Source organism: Hipposideros armiger, unplaced genomic scaffold (genome assembly GCF_001890085.2).
Source record: "Hipposideros armiger isolate ML-2016 unplaced genomic scaffold, ASM189008v1 scaffold_585, whole genome shotgun sequence".
In the NCBI taxonomy this organism is placed as follows: domain Eukaryota; kingdom Metazoa; phylum Chordata; class Mammalia; order Chiroptera; family Hipposideridae; genus Hipposideros; species Hipposideros armiger.
The window spans coordinates 1,364,217-1,380,388 of record NW_017731935.1 but is presented as its reverse complement, the minus strand read 5'-3'; the positions used below and the strand labels follow the sequence as shown (position 1 = coordinate 1,380,388).

At 50.3% G+C, this 16,172-nt stretch overlaps 1 protein-coding gene across 1 annotated transcript in view; it reads left to right on the top strand.

Moving 5' to 3' along the window:
• The window catches only part of PLEKHG4B (pleckstrin homology and RhoGEF domain containing G4B), an 81,928-nt gene that overhangs the window by 5,747 nt on the left and 60,009 nt on the right, over positions 1-16,172 (top strand). The window lies entirely within an intron of this gene.

Genomic DNA, 16,172 nt, shown 5'->3' with positions numbered 1-16,172 from the left:
AAAAGTTGCATAAAGTTTACAGTGACAATGCTCTACAAGAACATCAGTGCCAATGATGGTTCACGAAATTCCGTGCTGGTGATTTTGATCTCAACGACGCCCCTTGGTCAGGGAGGCCCACCGAGGTTGATGACGACAAAATAAAGGCATTGATCGAGTCAAACCCACGTTGCACGACACGAGAGATTGCAGAAACATTGAACATCCATCATTCAAGCATTCACGACCACCTGAAGAAGCTGGGATACAGAAGCAAGCTCAATATTTGGGTTCCGCATGAACTCAAAGTTCATTTGACGGTGCGTATAAACATCTGCAATATGTTCATTAAACATGAGGAAAACGATCCTTTTTTGAAGCGACTGATAACTGGTGATGACAAGTGGATTGTTTACAATAGTGTGGTGCGCAAACGGTCTTGGTCCCGACGTGACGATTCACCTCAAACGACATCAAAAGCAGACATTCATCAGAAGAAGGTTATGCTCTCAGTGTGGTGTGATTTTAAAGGTGTCATGTTTTTCGAGCTCCTACCAAGGAACCAAACAATCAAATCGAATGTGTACTGTTGGCAATTGGACAGTTTGAATGAATCCATCATTTAGAAACGTCCAGAGCTTGTTAATTGTAAAGGAGTTTTGTTCCATCGCGACAACGTGAGACCACACACAAGTTTGATCACCCGTTAAAAATGATTGGCGCTTGGATGGGATGTGTTGCCACACCCACCATACTCGCCTGACTTTGTGCCGTCAGACTTCCACTTGTTTTGCTCTCTTCAAAACTCCTTGTGTGGTATAACGTTCAATTTAGATGAGGCTGTAAATCAGCACCTTGTTCAGTAGGTCCTCCTATGAATGAGGAATTATGAAGCTCACTGAAAGATGGCAAAAGGTTATCAAACAAAACGGGCAATATATCATTGATTGATCTTTGTTTTTTATATAAATAAATGACCTTTGAAAAACATAGACAAAATACGTCATGACTTTTCCGAAAACCCAATACATACAACATGAAACTTTCCATCTTACCCATTCTGTGCAAGGTTCAGTATATTCAGTACATTCCCATTGTTGGCCGGCCATAACCACCCCCATCCCCTCCTTCATTTTCTGAATCTGAGGTGCTATACCTATTAAATGCTAACTCCCTGTTTTCCCGTCTCACAGCCTCTGGAGACCATCATTCTACCTGCCTTGCACAGCATTTGTATTGCTGTGATGACTCATTTCACTCAGCATGATGTCCTCCAGGTCCATCCATGTAGCAGCCTGTGTGAGACTGTCCTCCTTTTTTATGGCTGAATAATATTCCATTGAGTACACACACCACATTTTGCTGGCCATTCACCCATCCGGCTGTGGATACTTGCACTGTTTCCACCTAATGGTTTGTGTGATTCTCTGAACATGTGTTTACAAGGTTTTGTAAGGAGATGTTTTCATTTCCTTGGGTAGATATGTAATAGGAGAATTTCAGAGTCATATGGTAACTGTATGTTTAACTTTTTGATGAACCAACAAACTTTTCCACTGCAGCTGAACCATTCTATATTTCCCCCAGCAATGTATGAGGGTTCCAGTTTCTCCACAGCCTCAGCAACACTTGTTATTTTCAGGTTTTTAAAATTATTATTACAAATACCATATGATATCATTTATTTGTGGACTCTAAAGAACAGATGAAACGAACAAACAAAACCAATATACACTCATACATACAGAGAACAAACTGATGGTTGCTAGATGGTAAGGGGGTTAGGAGGAATGGGTGAGAAGGTGAAGGGATTATAAAGTACAAATTTGTAGTCATAAAATAGAAGCTACGTATGATGTCAGATGGGCACTAGACTTACCGGGGGGATCACTTCATAGATTATAAGAATGCCTGACCACTGCAATGTACACCTGAAACTAATATAAACTAATAGTGAATGTCAACTATAATTTAAAAATATACAGTCACAGGATGTGAAGCAGAGCATAAGGAACACAGTCAATGGTATTGTAATAACTATGAACGGTGTCAGAGGGGTGGTAGACTTGTTGGGGTTAATCACTTTGTGAGATGTGTAAGTGCCTAATCATTATGTTGTTTTGTACATTTGAAACTAATAATAATTTTAAAAATCCATTAAAAAATTTCTTGAAAAACAAAATAGATTATTATTATAGTTGTCCTGATGGGTATGAAGTGGTATGTCTCTCTGGCTGTGGTTCCATTTCCCTGATGATTAGTGATGTTGAGCAGCTTTTCATGTGCTCATTGGTCATTAGTATGTCTTCTTTGGAGAAATGAGTATTCAATTCCTTTGCCCATTTTTTTTTTAAAGATTTTATTGGGGAACTGGGGGAGGGGAACAGTGTTGGGGAATTGGGGAAGGGGAACAGCCAAGTTGTTGTTCTTCATTCTTAGTTGTGGAGGGTGCAGCAAACACAGCTCCAAGTCCAGTTGCGCCACTCAGCTCAAGGTGCTGTGTTCAATTAGTTGCAGGTAGGCATTGCCACCATCCCATGTGGGAGTCTAACTAGCAGCCTTGTTGTTAAGAGCGCACGCTCTATTTACTGAGCCATCAGGGCAGCAGCTCAGCTCAAAGGTGCCGAGTTCAGTCTTAGTTGCGGGTGGGCATAGCCACCATCCCATGCGGGAGTCGAACCAACAGCCTTGTTATTAAGAGCACGTGGGGTCTATCCCCTGAGCCACTCAGGTGGCAGTTCAGCTTAAGATGCAGAGATCAGTCTTTAGTTGCAGTTGGGCGTAGCCTACCATCTATAACAGGCAGTCCTGTTGTTAGGATCACATGTTCTCATCAGCTGAGCCATCCTGCCATCTGTTGGCAGCTCAGCAGCAGCTCATCTTGGGTGCAGCTCGCTGGTACATGTGGGAATCGAACCGGCGACTCTGTTGCTCAGAGCTCGCACTCTTGAGCAAGCTCTTAACCAACTGAGCCACTCGGCCGGCCTTGCCCATTTTTTTTAAAAGCAGATTTATTTATTTTTTTATTGGGGAATTGGGGGATGGGAACAGTGCTGGGGAATTGGGGGAAGGGGAACAGACAAGTTGCTGTCCTTTTGTTCTTCAGTCTAGTTGTGGACGACGTTGCTTCACTGGCCCAAGTTGGCACCATCATTGCACTCTTCCCGGGCGAGGCAGATCAGTCGCCGGCTTCTGGACGGCTGCTCACTGCGGCTGCTGGCCGCTCACGCTGGCTGCTGGCTACACACGGTAGCCCATGGCAACCCACTGCCACAGGGGCTGCAGCCTACGCCGTCGACTCATGGCAGCCCAGCTCCAGGTTGAGCTGTTGTTCAGCATCTTAGCTGTGGAGGGCAGTGTCACTGGCCCTCATATGTGGGATCCGAACCGGGGCCCTCTGGCATCCCAAGCCAGTTCTTAATCATCGTGCCACTCAGCCGGCCCCCCATTTTACTTTCTTGATAGGGTCCTTTGATGCACAAAAGTTTTTAATTTTGATGAAGTCCAATTTAAATATTTTTTCTTTTGTTGCTCATGCTTTTGGTGTCATATCTAAGAAATTAGTGCAACATACAAGGTCATAAAGATTTACCTCTCTTGTCTTCTAAGCGTTTTATGATTTTAGCTCTTACATTTAGGTCCTTGATCCATTTTTATTTAATATTTGTGTATGGTGTGAGATACTGGTCCAACTTCATGCTTTAGTGTGTGGATGCCCACTTTTCCCAGCACCATTTATTGAAATTGTTAATGTAAGAAACGTCCAAACCTGTGGAGAATTGTCGAGTTTATTTGAGGCAAATGGACAACAATTGCCAGGAAGCAAAATCTGAACGATTTGAGAAAATGCTCTGGAGAACGGTTTTGCAGCTAATTTAGACTAATTTTAATCTTTACATTAGAGTCAAAGGAGACTAAGGGGGGTTACATGGAACCCATCGGTGGTAGACGAAGGTGAGCGGGAGAAAGCAAAATGGGGACATCTCTGGGATTTGGTTAGAAAGGAAAACGGCGAGACACATACTTTTCCACTGGTGGGTACAGGATAGTTAATAATTAACATTTACAGTGCATAGAGATAATATTCAGGGAACAAGATGACAGTGAGGGGTTCGGTTTTCTCGTGCTCTCATGGGAGGTTGTGCCCTGAGGGGTCTGGAAAAGATTTCTGTGACATTTCAAAGGTATGTTATCTTGGATGCAAAAAGACAACAGACGGGGCTCACTTCAGGTAAAGGTTGACCTTTGTCAACAAAGCTACAGGTCTAGGACGTGACTACGTGCCATGACCCACTTTTAGTTAAGAATTTATATATTTAGGTAATCCTGTACGGTTAGTTTTGGTCTTTCAGTTTGTATGGCCTGTCACCTCCCTACCCCAGCTTGTCAGGTTTAGTAAGTGGCTCCTTTTTTGTCCACAAAATTATTTCTATCTTATTGAATAGTCTTGGAACCCTGGCTGAAAGTCAGTGGGCTGCAGTTGTATGGGTTTATTTCTGGACCCTCGATTTTATTGATGTAAGAAACATGTAAACCTGTAGGGAATTTTTATAAAAGTTTATTTGAGCCGAACTGATGACATTGCTGGGAGCAAGATCTCAGATGCTCCCGAGAGTAGCCGTTTGCAATTTTTTATACATTTGGACTTGAGGAGGGGACGTGAGGAAGATGACATGGAGGTGGGGAACAAGGCGGGGTGGGTTACAGGAGAGTTAAGGAGAGTCTGTGCTCTCTTGAGGGTGGGCACACTTATTTCAAAGGTGTGGTCACCTGGATGCACAGAAACCTGGGCAGGGCTGCCTGCGGCCAAGATGAGCCTTTTAGTGAAGACGTTCCAGGCCTGGGCGTGACGGCCCAGACCCAGCATGACCTCGCCTGGCCCAGGTAGGGGGTGGTGATCAGATCACCTCTGAGATTACTGTCCATAGAACCCATTTTTCATCCACAGTGCTCTTCTATTGGTCTGTATGTTTTGATGACTGTAGCTTTGTATTGGGTTTTGAAATCAGGAAGTGTGAGTCCTTCAACTTTGTTCTTTTTCAAGATTGCTTTGGCTGTTCAGGGCCCCGTGGCTTTCCCTGTGAATTTGAGGATTGTCTTTTCCATTTCTGGAAAAAAGGCTATTGCTGTTTTGATAGCGATCCATTGAATTTGTACATTGTTTTGAAGTCTATTGACATCTTAATAATATTAAGTCTTTCAATCCATGAATGAAGGATGTTTTCCCATTTATTTAGTTTTCTTTAATTTTTCCCGGCAATGTTTTGTAGTTTTCAGTGTACAAGTGATTCATCTCACTGGTTAAATATGTCCTAGGTATTTTATTCCTTTTGGATACTAATTTATGTAATGGAGTTATTTTCTTAATTTCCTTTTTTGGTGGTTCACTGCTAGAAACACAGCTGGGTTTTGCATGTTGACCTTGTACCCTGCAACTTTGCTGCATCCGTTTATTAGCCTTAGTAGGTTATTTGTGGATTCTTTGGGATTTTCACATATAAGAGCATGACATCTGCAGAGGTACTTTTCCTTCTTTGTTTCTAATTTGGATGCTTCATTCCTGTTTTTCCTTCCCAGACTTTGTTCCTAGGTTGATAACATCTCTCAGGGCTTCTTGGTTTTGCTTCTTTAGTTCAAACACTGTCAATAAAACACAGCGTGTGACCCCCACCGTGGGAGGAGAAGGGCTTCGGACAGCACTGACCAGAGAACCCAGTGCACGTTCTAACGGCACACGTCTGTTTTCCCATCTGTCCCTGTATGCGGACACATGATTCCTACATCCCTGTGACTGGCTCGTGTCCACACACGTTTACACTGCATTCCGTCATCACTCTGGAAGTACTGCCATTAATTCCAGAATTCCTGCCAGATCCTTGTGAGATGTCAGCAATCCTGGTCACAGTTTTGTAGTTGAACACTGTCCCGAAAAGGCACAGAGGTCAAATAATTTACTAGCGTATAATCAGAACTCCTCCCACACCGGTACCCTCTCTCACCTCCACCCTCTCTCACCTCCACCCCTCCCTAACCTCCACTCTTTCCTCACCTCCACCTTTCCTTTCTACTCACTTCCACCTCTCACTTTCATCTTCATTCACCTTACACTCTTTACTCATCTCACACCTTTCACTCAAAGGTCAGGCCAGTTAGGAGAGAATTGTGAAAATTCAGGGTAATCTATGGTCACTTGAGCTGAGAACTACCACCTTATGGGTTCAAGGAAACCCACATCTTAGAAGTACAGTGGCTGACCATATTTTTTAGTGTCCAAATTGGAACACTTTGAGAGGAAAAGAGAGGTAATGCCAGAACCACAGGTGAAAACACAAATTGTCTGGGGAACCCTGGACAGGGTCACTGGCCTATTACAGAGTGTTATTTTCCCCTGAGGACAGCGTTCTAAGCCATAGGGGTCGGTACCCACTGTGGGTGGGATGCTAATAGATTAGGTGTCTGCTGACTTCCTCCCAGAGCCAGGTGCTGTAACTCCCGCGCGAGCCCCTCAGAGCCAGGCTGTGCCGATGTGCTGGCTACACAGCCAGCTCCTTGCAGGACTGCCACGTGGAGCAGCTGTGGGCCCACCCTCTGTCCTCATGGGCCAGCCCACCCGTTAGGGGTCTGTAGGGCCAGGCTGCTAACCCTCTGAGCCTGGCCACCGCCGGGAGCTACACCTCTTGTCCGTGGTTTTCCAGTTTTCACCAACACTTCCTTTCCTCTATGCTGTGTTTGTCTTTCTTGCTTTAAGGGTTCCCCTGTTCTGGAACTCCACCAGTTGGTAAGCCCCCTGCCATGCCTGTTCTGCATGTGGGTTTGCGCTCCAGGCTCTGGCTTCATCCTTACACTCAGATCCCCAACAGTTTCGTTGCACATGTCCTTCTCGGTTCCCACGTTGGAAGACTCAGGGGCCCGTTCACATATGTAACAGTCACACATGCCAGGACTTCCTTTGCCTGGGACCGTGTGCTTCCTGCACCAGCTCAGTGGTGACTTTCCTGAGCAGGGACGCCGTGCAAAGGACTACTTACACTCCAAGTACGTGAGTCACAGGTTTCTCATTAAAATGACTATTTGTTGCTGTTCTTAACATGTGTATAGAGTTTGCATTTCCCCTTAATATACCTTAAATAGTGCTTAACCACCTGCCACTTACCTCTATCTTCCTGTGCTCGTGAGATGTTCCTCCAGAGCGTTCCCAGCCAGAGCTACAGTCCTGAAGCCTTCACTCAGACCTCTTTCTGGAAGAAACGGTGGTGCCTCAGCCCAGGCTCAGGCCCAGCACCGACTCCCAGGAAACCTCAGCCCATTGTCAGTACTCATGACCTGTCCCACTTAAACTAAAGATTAAGTTTAAGTCACGTTGTGCTTTAGGAAAAGCACAGGAATCATGCATAATTTGAAAGCATATCTGTGGTGTTCTATTAATACCACAAATTGGGCCCTTCTCACCTTAATTGTTGAAATAAAATTAGGACCTTGGTAGCAGCTACCTTCAAGGCACAATCAAGCAGAGACCCTGCCAGTCTGAGAGGGACTTTTCCAGGATTCACGTACTCCCATTTTGAAAGCTCCAAATCAGACCGATGCTTGGCTTTCATCACAGCTGTTGCGAGAGTCTCAGCTGTGGCCTGGAGTCCCTTCTCACAGGACGCTTTGGAAAGATGTTAGGTGACGGTTTTAAACTAGTAGTGCAGATATACAATGTCACACTCCCACTTAGTGTTTTTGTACCTTCTCCTTCCTTATTTATGTTGGAATGTAGTCTGAAAGTGTACAAAAGCACGTAACTGGTGATTTAGGGAATCTGCTGTCAGATCTGCCTCTTGGAAGATCCAACCCTTTCCCCAGAGCAGCCGCTGGAGTTAGCGGTTTCCTATGGGAGACAGCGTAGATGCCGCACAGCAGCTGGACTCAAAGGGGGCTCACTTTGCTTTGGAAGGTAGTTTATTTGGACTCAATTTAACAGTGATGTGAATAAAAGGACAACAAAAAACTTGGAGGGATGAGAATACGTTTTTCTCTTTATACATGAGAAGTTCTACATCTCATTCAGCCGACACATTTCAAGAGTGCTTTCCTTTCCTGCCAGAGGGTTTTCCAGGTACATTTCCAGGTAAATTAAGGAGGAAAGAATGGCTATGGCTACTAGTCATCCTCCTAGAGAACTGTACACATGGGTGCAGAGACAGACGGGTGCGAGTGGGCCGAGCTGGCCCCAAGCCCTCGCTGTGCCTCCACTGCTCTGCCAAGTCTCGATAGAGGGCCCAGCGGAGGAGGTGAGGTTTGGTGTAACTAAGGACACAGGAGACTTTTCAAGTTGATGTAATCATCCTGGTCCAGCCACAGTTAGAGCGAACAGCCCTCTTAACCTCCAGCTGAAATTTGGACTGATTGTGATTTGTAGCAGTCTTGTACACTTTTTATTGAGCACTTTCAAAGACCTAAAAGAATTAAAGAACTAAATTCAGCTACAGTGCTTTGAAAACCAACATTTTATTGTTAAGTTTGCCTTTGTATTAAGAAATAAAAAGCTTTGGTGCAGCGGGTTAGCTCAGGTGGTTAGAGCGCAGGCTCGTAACACCAAGGTTGCCAGTTAGATTCCCACATGGGCCAAGGAGCTGCGCCCTCCACATCTAGATTGAAATGACTACTTGACTTGGAGGTGATGGGTCCTGGAAAAACACACTGTTCTCCAATAAAATTTCTTTAAGAATAAATAAATAAATAAAAGCCTTTCCAGTCCTTTTTCGACGAACTATACTGTAACCTTTGTGGGATAATTGGTAAATTAGATTCATAGTAATTTTCCCGTTTTACAAATGAAGAAACCAGAGGGTTGTGCTCGACTCCTCATGTGCAGCCATCATTCTCTAACATGCTATGCTGCACGATACGTGCACCCCAATGCTTCCACAGCCCCCCATTTGGGGATCCCTGTGCAGCTCATTAGGCTGTCAAGTGAAAAAAAGGATAACAGAACTTTAAATGACTGCTTTAGACACTTTCCGTGCATTTGAACATGAGTAGAAATGAGCAAGCCCCGAGGGATAGAGGCTCCTGGGGGCCATACCTCCATCCCAGGCTGAGACCGTCGCCGGCCCGGCCTTAGAGGACATGGAGCAAAGCTGCTCCTGGGCTAAGTCACAATGGATGACACATCACGGCGGATGATCTGCAGCTTGATTGTCGGATCAGAGTGGTGTGAGCAGAACCCTCACTGCTCCACGTGTTCACCCGGGACTGCAGGCCTGCCGAGCCAGGCTCCACACAACTGGGCATCACGGCGGATGATCTGCAGCTTGATTGTCGGATCAGAGTGGTGTGAGCAGAACCCTCACTGCTCCACGTGTTCACCCGGGACTGCAGGCCTGCCGAGCCAGGCTCCACACAACTGGGCATCACGGCGGATGATCTGCAGCTTGATTGTTGGATCAGAGTGGTGTGAGCAGAACCCTCACTGCTCCACGTGTTCACCCGGGACTGCAGGCCTGCCGAGCCAGGCTCCACACAACTGGGCCGCAGACAGGAGGCAGGTGGGGCTGCCCCCCACCGTGTGCTCCTGGCCTTCAGCTGTCTGGCAGCAGTTCCCTCCCTGAGAGTGGGGTCAACACACTTTCTGCAAAAGGATGGAAGTGTTTTAGGCGTTGAGGGGCTCATGGTCTTGGTCAGAACTACTGATGTACCTTTGGAGCACAAAAGCAGCCAGTGGCAGTACATGGACCGACGGCGGCTGTGTTCCAGTAAAACTTTATTTGTGGGCTTTGAAACTTGCATTTCATAATTTTCACGTCACAAACTATTGTTCTTTATTCTTTTCTGACAACTGGGGGTCGTGGTTTGCGGACCCTAATTGTCCTGTAATGAACAGCAGGGACAGAGAGCTGGGGTGACTCATGGTGCCCCACACATCCAGACGCAATCCTGGATGCTCCCCTGGTGAGGAAGGGGAGGGCCCAGAGTTCTTCCTTTCAGAGCAGACTTCCACCAGCTCCAGCTCAGCAGTTCTTAGAAACACTGCGTTAGTCTGGGTAGCTGGGACAAGCAGGAAAAATGGAAAACCAGTTCAAAAGAAACTGGGGAGCGTTAACCTTCTGGAAAGTCCTTGCTCCAGGTGGATCTGGGCGTGTGAGGAAAAGAAAAGAGAAGAAAGTGGCACTGCAGCCTCATTCTACTAGTACACCTGCGAGAAGCCCGCCTGGCGGCCATCCCAGCCCGGTTCTGAGCATAAGGTCATGCAGAGAGCCGTTCCGACACGCTGGCTGGCAGACAGCACGGTAATGGCTTTTCATTGTCAGGGACCCCCACCACCCCATAATCCATGGTAATCTGCACATCAGCTTGAAATTGCTAAAGTCAGATGACTGTGTTTCCTTTTTAGTACATTGCGTGTAAATTCCAATAAGACGTTTTCAGGATTACCTTTGGAGACACTATTTTCTGGAGTCACTGCCTGGGCCTATTCCATAGGAACAGCCCTAAAGTATGACCCCAGAAATAGCTCCTTTGCTTTGGCCTTCTAATTTGGCTCTGAAAACTGCAGAGTGTTTGTGCCATGGAAAAGCGAAGTCTGTGGATGATGAAACTCAGAGTGAGATGTCTCTGGAACACTCTCAGCCTCCTGGAAATGCAGGATCGAGAAATGCCAAACGAACTTCCCCTTCTGGAGCCACCTTGCCACTGGGAGCGCAGCCCCAAGGTTGTGCTGCTCAATCTGCCTTGTGGGGCTTGGCGACTCCAGGAAGTATCTGCGATCCAGCTCCTGCTCGGAACGCACCGACGTGTCTGCTGACTGCTCAGTCCTTCCAGCTGCGTACAGGACACCTGTCCAGGAGGACCCCTCAGTGCGTGTGTGGGGGTGACCCATGCCAGGGTGTGTGCCGTGGCTGCCCTTCGTGGTGGGTGAAGGTCCGATTCAGGTGTCCCCTGGACCCGTGTCCCAGGCCCTGGGGGCATCAGCCCGGTTGTGCTGCAGTAGTCATCGACCCCAGTCTCAGTGACAACCCGCTCCTGCTCCGCGCCTGTCACGGTCATCACATCGGTTTTGCTCTGGGATCCAGGCTCATGGAGCGGCTTCTCTGGGGTGTTGCCTGACACATGGTGACACGTTCTGTCTTGAAACCTTCTGCCAGAGCTGGCATCCCCCATGGCCACCATGTCTCTTTGTCACATGGCCACGCCTGATGCCATTGGGCAGGGACTCTGTGAACAGCACAGCTCACCAGGATGTTAACTCTGTCTTATGCCAGCTCAGTGCCTCACTGGTGTCCCCGCATTTCCTGTCCCTCAGAAGGATATCACGTTACATCTTTTATGCAAAATGCTGCTCCGTATGCCCGGACTTGTTTGTGGTAAACACTTGGTCAGACGGCTCCCTGCCTCTCTCTTCTAATGGTCCTGTGGACACATCTTGATGTCACTCAAGTCCATGAACATGCAGGGGTTAAGGCAGAGCCTACTTTTGGGGACAACGACTAAGTGCCCAGTGAGAAATTCTGAATTTGAGAAATTACCTGGATTAGCAAGGCCGCGAGGAGTTTGTGAAGCTGTGAGGTGAGCTACAGTGGCCCAGCAGTCAGTCTGGGAGTGTTGGTTAGGGAGAGAACACCTAGCCCACCTGCACAGACGCTGCTGCCTCCGCCCAGAAAGGGCCCAAAGCCAGTGGCCAGGGTCACCGATGGAGCAGGCGGGGGCGCAGCCACAGGCAGACCCCGATGGAGCCGCCCAGGACCTGCCTCCCCAGCAAGGACAGGCAGGTCACGCTGATGTCTGCCACGTGGACTCTCCTCCCTAGCCCAGGAAGCCCACTGCTTAGCAAGAGCAGCAGCAAGGCTGGGCAGGGTCTGCACGCACAGGACGTCCCCAGAGCCAGCTCCATGCGTCTTGTCTCTGACGTGGGGACCCAGCATCGACCAGGGGCAGGGACTGCCCAAGGCTGCTCCCTCCCTGTGGCCCCAGTGTCTCTGCTCCTCTGAGTTCCCTGAGGTGCTTTTGTTCAGTGAGCCCCTAGGAATTAAAGGCGTCTGCTGGGAGCAGCCAGAGTTGCCTGGAAACCACTGCCTTCTGCAGAATTGTCTGTCTGTGCCGACACCTGCGAGGTTCTGTAGAATCACCATTTCCCTGGGCAGGCTGGCAGCCTTAACTTAGCAACGTCACCGTCAGCCAGTGACAAACGGTGCTGAAGGTCTGGCTCAGGTGGGAAATCATAGCTGGTGACACTTTGTGGTTTATAGACCTCGTGCAGGACCCTAACCCTGGAAGTCGTGCCGTTAATCTTAGACGATGGAGAGGGGGTTGGAGAGGGCAGCCGCAGCTCACAGAAGCAGCTTCCTTAGCTTTTGCCTTTCAACTGCTGTAAAATGTAAGGACCCGTCTGACTGACTAAGCTAGGGCCAGCAGACTGTGGTTCCTTTCTTAAGGATTCTCAGGAACTAGACGAAAATACAGGCAGCTCCACGTCCAGCTCCCTCGTTTTTTTGGATGAAAGTCCTGATTCTGAGATTGAGATTTTTGCTTTGGAATTAAAAAAAAATACCTTAGATCTAAATACAGAGTTGGTTTTAAGTGCTTGCATAGTTATTTTTTTTTATATTTTAATGTTTCATGATTTGACAGAAAAAATCAGCAAGCAATATTTAGTGTCCTGTGAGTGACCACTGGGTTGTAGAGACAAGTTTCGCGCTGCGGCGTGTTTTCTCACGAATGCTGTGTGTGCTCCAGGCTTTGCTCCCACAGCAGCTCGTGGCCAAGAGCAGGTCCTGGTGGGGGGAAGCAAGGTTGCACATAGGCTGGGTCCAGGGGGTGCATAGACAGGAGTGGGGCAGTGTCCATGTGCTTTCTGAGTGTGTACATGTGAGCCTTTGTGTATGGGTGTGCACGCGTAAGGGGAGACTGTGCATGTGCTTGTGGGTGTGCACGTGGGGACGAGGTACAGGGCGCAGTCTCCTGCAGGCTGGAATGCGCGTCTCTGAGGCCTGCCCACTGGGATGAGCTGCCGCAGACCCACCTCTCTCGGGCTGCAGGACTTGAAGATAATGGGCTCATTGTCAGAGTTCAGAGGCTCCAAGCCACCTCCAGCCCCTGCCTGCCCCTCACTGCTGGAGGAACCCACGAGTGCCCATGGGGTCCACTGGACAGCACTCCCTCACCTTCGCTTCCTCCTGGGACCCTGGCCCCCACAGATAACCTGCCTGGTCTGCTAGGCTCTGCCGGGCTTTCTGCTCTCGGCTGCTCGTCCCCCGCCTGGGCCTCCAGGCCCTGGCCCCATTCTGTCCTCTCTTGTGGGTCACGCGGAGAGCCTGGACAGCCCCTGCCTGTCCCAGGGGACGGATGGGCGGGCACCCTGCAGGAAGGGACAGGGAATCACGAGAGGGCTCCTTCCCAGTCTGCGCACCCGGTGAGCCTGGTGCCGTCGCTGCCTGTGTCCACGTGAAGCTGGCCTGGATCCCGGCACTCCCGCCTGCCCGCCCCTCCCTGGTCTGGCTTATTCCCTGCACTGTGGTCAGTTCTTTGGGGTCCTCTGCCCCTCAGGCTGTGAGTCAGTGGAGGGCTGGCTCATCCTGGGCAGGGAGGGGCTCAGGGGAAGGGAGTTGGGCCAGCCGTGCCTCCTGAGGCTTCTAGCTGCCTGGTGCGCTCTGGTGTGGGCAGCTCTGGTCAGAGCACGGAGGTGTGGTCACCAGCATGAGACATCACCGTGAGACCTGCTGGCTCACCTAGCCCCCACGTCCTGCTTGAGGGGTCCAGCTGGGGCTGCGATGTCAGGTCCCAGGTGCAGCAGGGGTGCTTGTCCCTGGGCTGCCAGGAGGACAGGCGTTGGGGTGAGCGGCGGTGTAAAGCGGGGCTGTTCCTGCAGCAGCCACTACCCAGCACAGTTGTAACTGAGAGGTTTGCAGGGCGGCAGTGGCCTCAGGAGAGGAGGGTCTCATTGAAAGAGGCCTCCCCAGAGCTGCCCCAGCTGCTGGCGTCTTGCGGGGCTTCCTGTGCTGTCTTGGTAGCACACAGGTTGGGAAAAGTATGTGTCGGGTGAGGCTCCTCGCCAAGGCCTGAGCGTGTCTGACCCTACGTCAGCGGAAGTAGGGGCGCGCATTGCTTTGTGGGTCTCCGAGCTCCTCCAGGAGAGCTGAATGCAGACCCAGCAAGGCACCGCCAGTCCCTTCCTTCTCCTTCCCTCTGGGCACCGGCATTGGGCTGGAAGAATGTCCACCCCTTAGAAGCATCTCGGCCCTCAGCTGTGAGGGTCTGGGCTCCCACATCCACAGCAGCCTGCGAGTGGAAAGCGGGGCGCGTATGGATAGGCCGAGTGTTGACAGACTAGGTCTAGGCAGGCTGGATGTAGGCACACCAGGTGTAGACAGACTGGGTGTGGATGGGCCAGGCATAGTCTGGTTGGATGTAGGCAGACCGAGTGTAGACAGGCTGACACACCACCCCAGCTGAGGGGACCAGGCTTTCTAGACAGGTTTCTTTGAGTCAGAGGTAGACGCTGGGTCTGTGTGCACAGGAAACCGGCGATGGCCATCGGTGCCCTGGGCAGGACGCCGGGTGCCGTCACTGGACCCTTTCAGGAAGGAGGCCCCTGTCAGCAGCACCTGGACAGCTCTAACCAGGTCGGCTGCCCAGAGCAAGCCTCCTGGGAGTGGAGTTCCACACCCAGCCTCCAGCCCCCGCAGGCTGAGAAAGCTGCTATTGACCGAAAGTAGGGCAGAGCAAGGCCCCTCCCGTCCCTGGTCCCTGTCACAGGGCGCTCCAGGGGACATCCTGAGCTTTGTTTTTGAGATCTGGACAGGTGGAGGCCACGGTGGTGAATTAAAAGGCACTCTGCCTTCTGGGTGCAGGTGCCTGGGTGCCGGGCACCCCCATGGATGGCCTCGCCCTGGGCTGTGGCATCTAATCACAGGGGACTGGTGTTGGGGTTGTAGGATGAGCCAAGCTTCCAGACCACGTGGTGACCCCCCGCCCCAGGCCCTGCCTCCTAGCTGACACCCCTACCCCACATTCTGTCTGTTGTGTGCAGCCTGATGTCTGTGCCCTGTGGGTTTCAGAATGAGAGGATGTGACCAGGTCCCAGAGGCCCCCAGCCTGACTGAAGGGGAGGAGGACGGAACTGTGCCACCTTTTGCCACCACTGCTGCTGGGTCCCCCCCTCACCCCACTCGAGACCTTGTCCTAAATGTCCTGCTGTCCTTCCTAGACACGCCCCACTGTCCCTGGGGCACAGGGACCCAAACATCAAGGAATCACCCACAAGGTTGGGTAGCTCGGTACCTTTAGTCATGGGGGTGGTCACAGGAAAGGCGTCCCCAAGGTGGCTGTGCAGACGCCTTTGACACTCCTGCACTTTCTGTCCCCATTGGGATGGGAGGGGCTATGCGGGGGTGAGGGTCAGGAGGGGGCCTCCAGCAATCTGTCACCATGGGGTGCCCTTCCTCTGGGGCGTGGCCTCCTCAGTAAGCCACTGCAGACCCTCTCAGCAGGTAAAGGGGTCCCAGTGTCTAGGACCACCATGCTGACAGCCACTCCCAGGGCTCTGTCCTGGGCTGGCGCCTTCACTCACACTTAGGGTGATAGTTACGCTTGAATTAAACTGTGAGTATTGATGGATACTCATGGCTGGGACAGCCTCAGCCCCGTCCCTGCAGCCTGCCAGGCCCTGGACAGGGCACCCTGCTATTGCCTCACCCACTCATGTGGCCTCTTTAGGTCAGCACAGTCCTCCAAATGGGAAGAAATTCCCTTTGCTGAGAACCGTGAGGGTGGGGAAGAGGCCCGCTGTCTCAGGTTCCGGAGTGGGTGGGTACCAACGGGCCTTTGTACCCCCAGCCTTTGTATTCTTGTCTCTGGCATGTGCAAGGCCTGGAGGGTCACAGGGAGGGCCGTACACCAAGAGGGTGGTCTCCTGAGGGCTCGGTGCCAGGAGGACCATGCTTCGTCACGGGGAGCAGAGGTATGACGACAAACAAGGGTCTTGACTTTAAGAATCGTCCCCATTTCAACAAAAATTTTCCTAAAGTATTTTATAGGGAAAATAAATCTGTTGTTAAAGACTGGAGCTTTAAAATGTTTTTGCAGGGCTGGCCGAGTGGCGCATTGGTTAAGAGCTGGCTTGGGACGCCAGAAGGCCCCGGTTCGGATCCCACATATGAGGGCCAGTGACACTGCCCTCCACAGCTAAGATGCTGAACAACAGCTCAACCTGG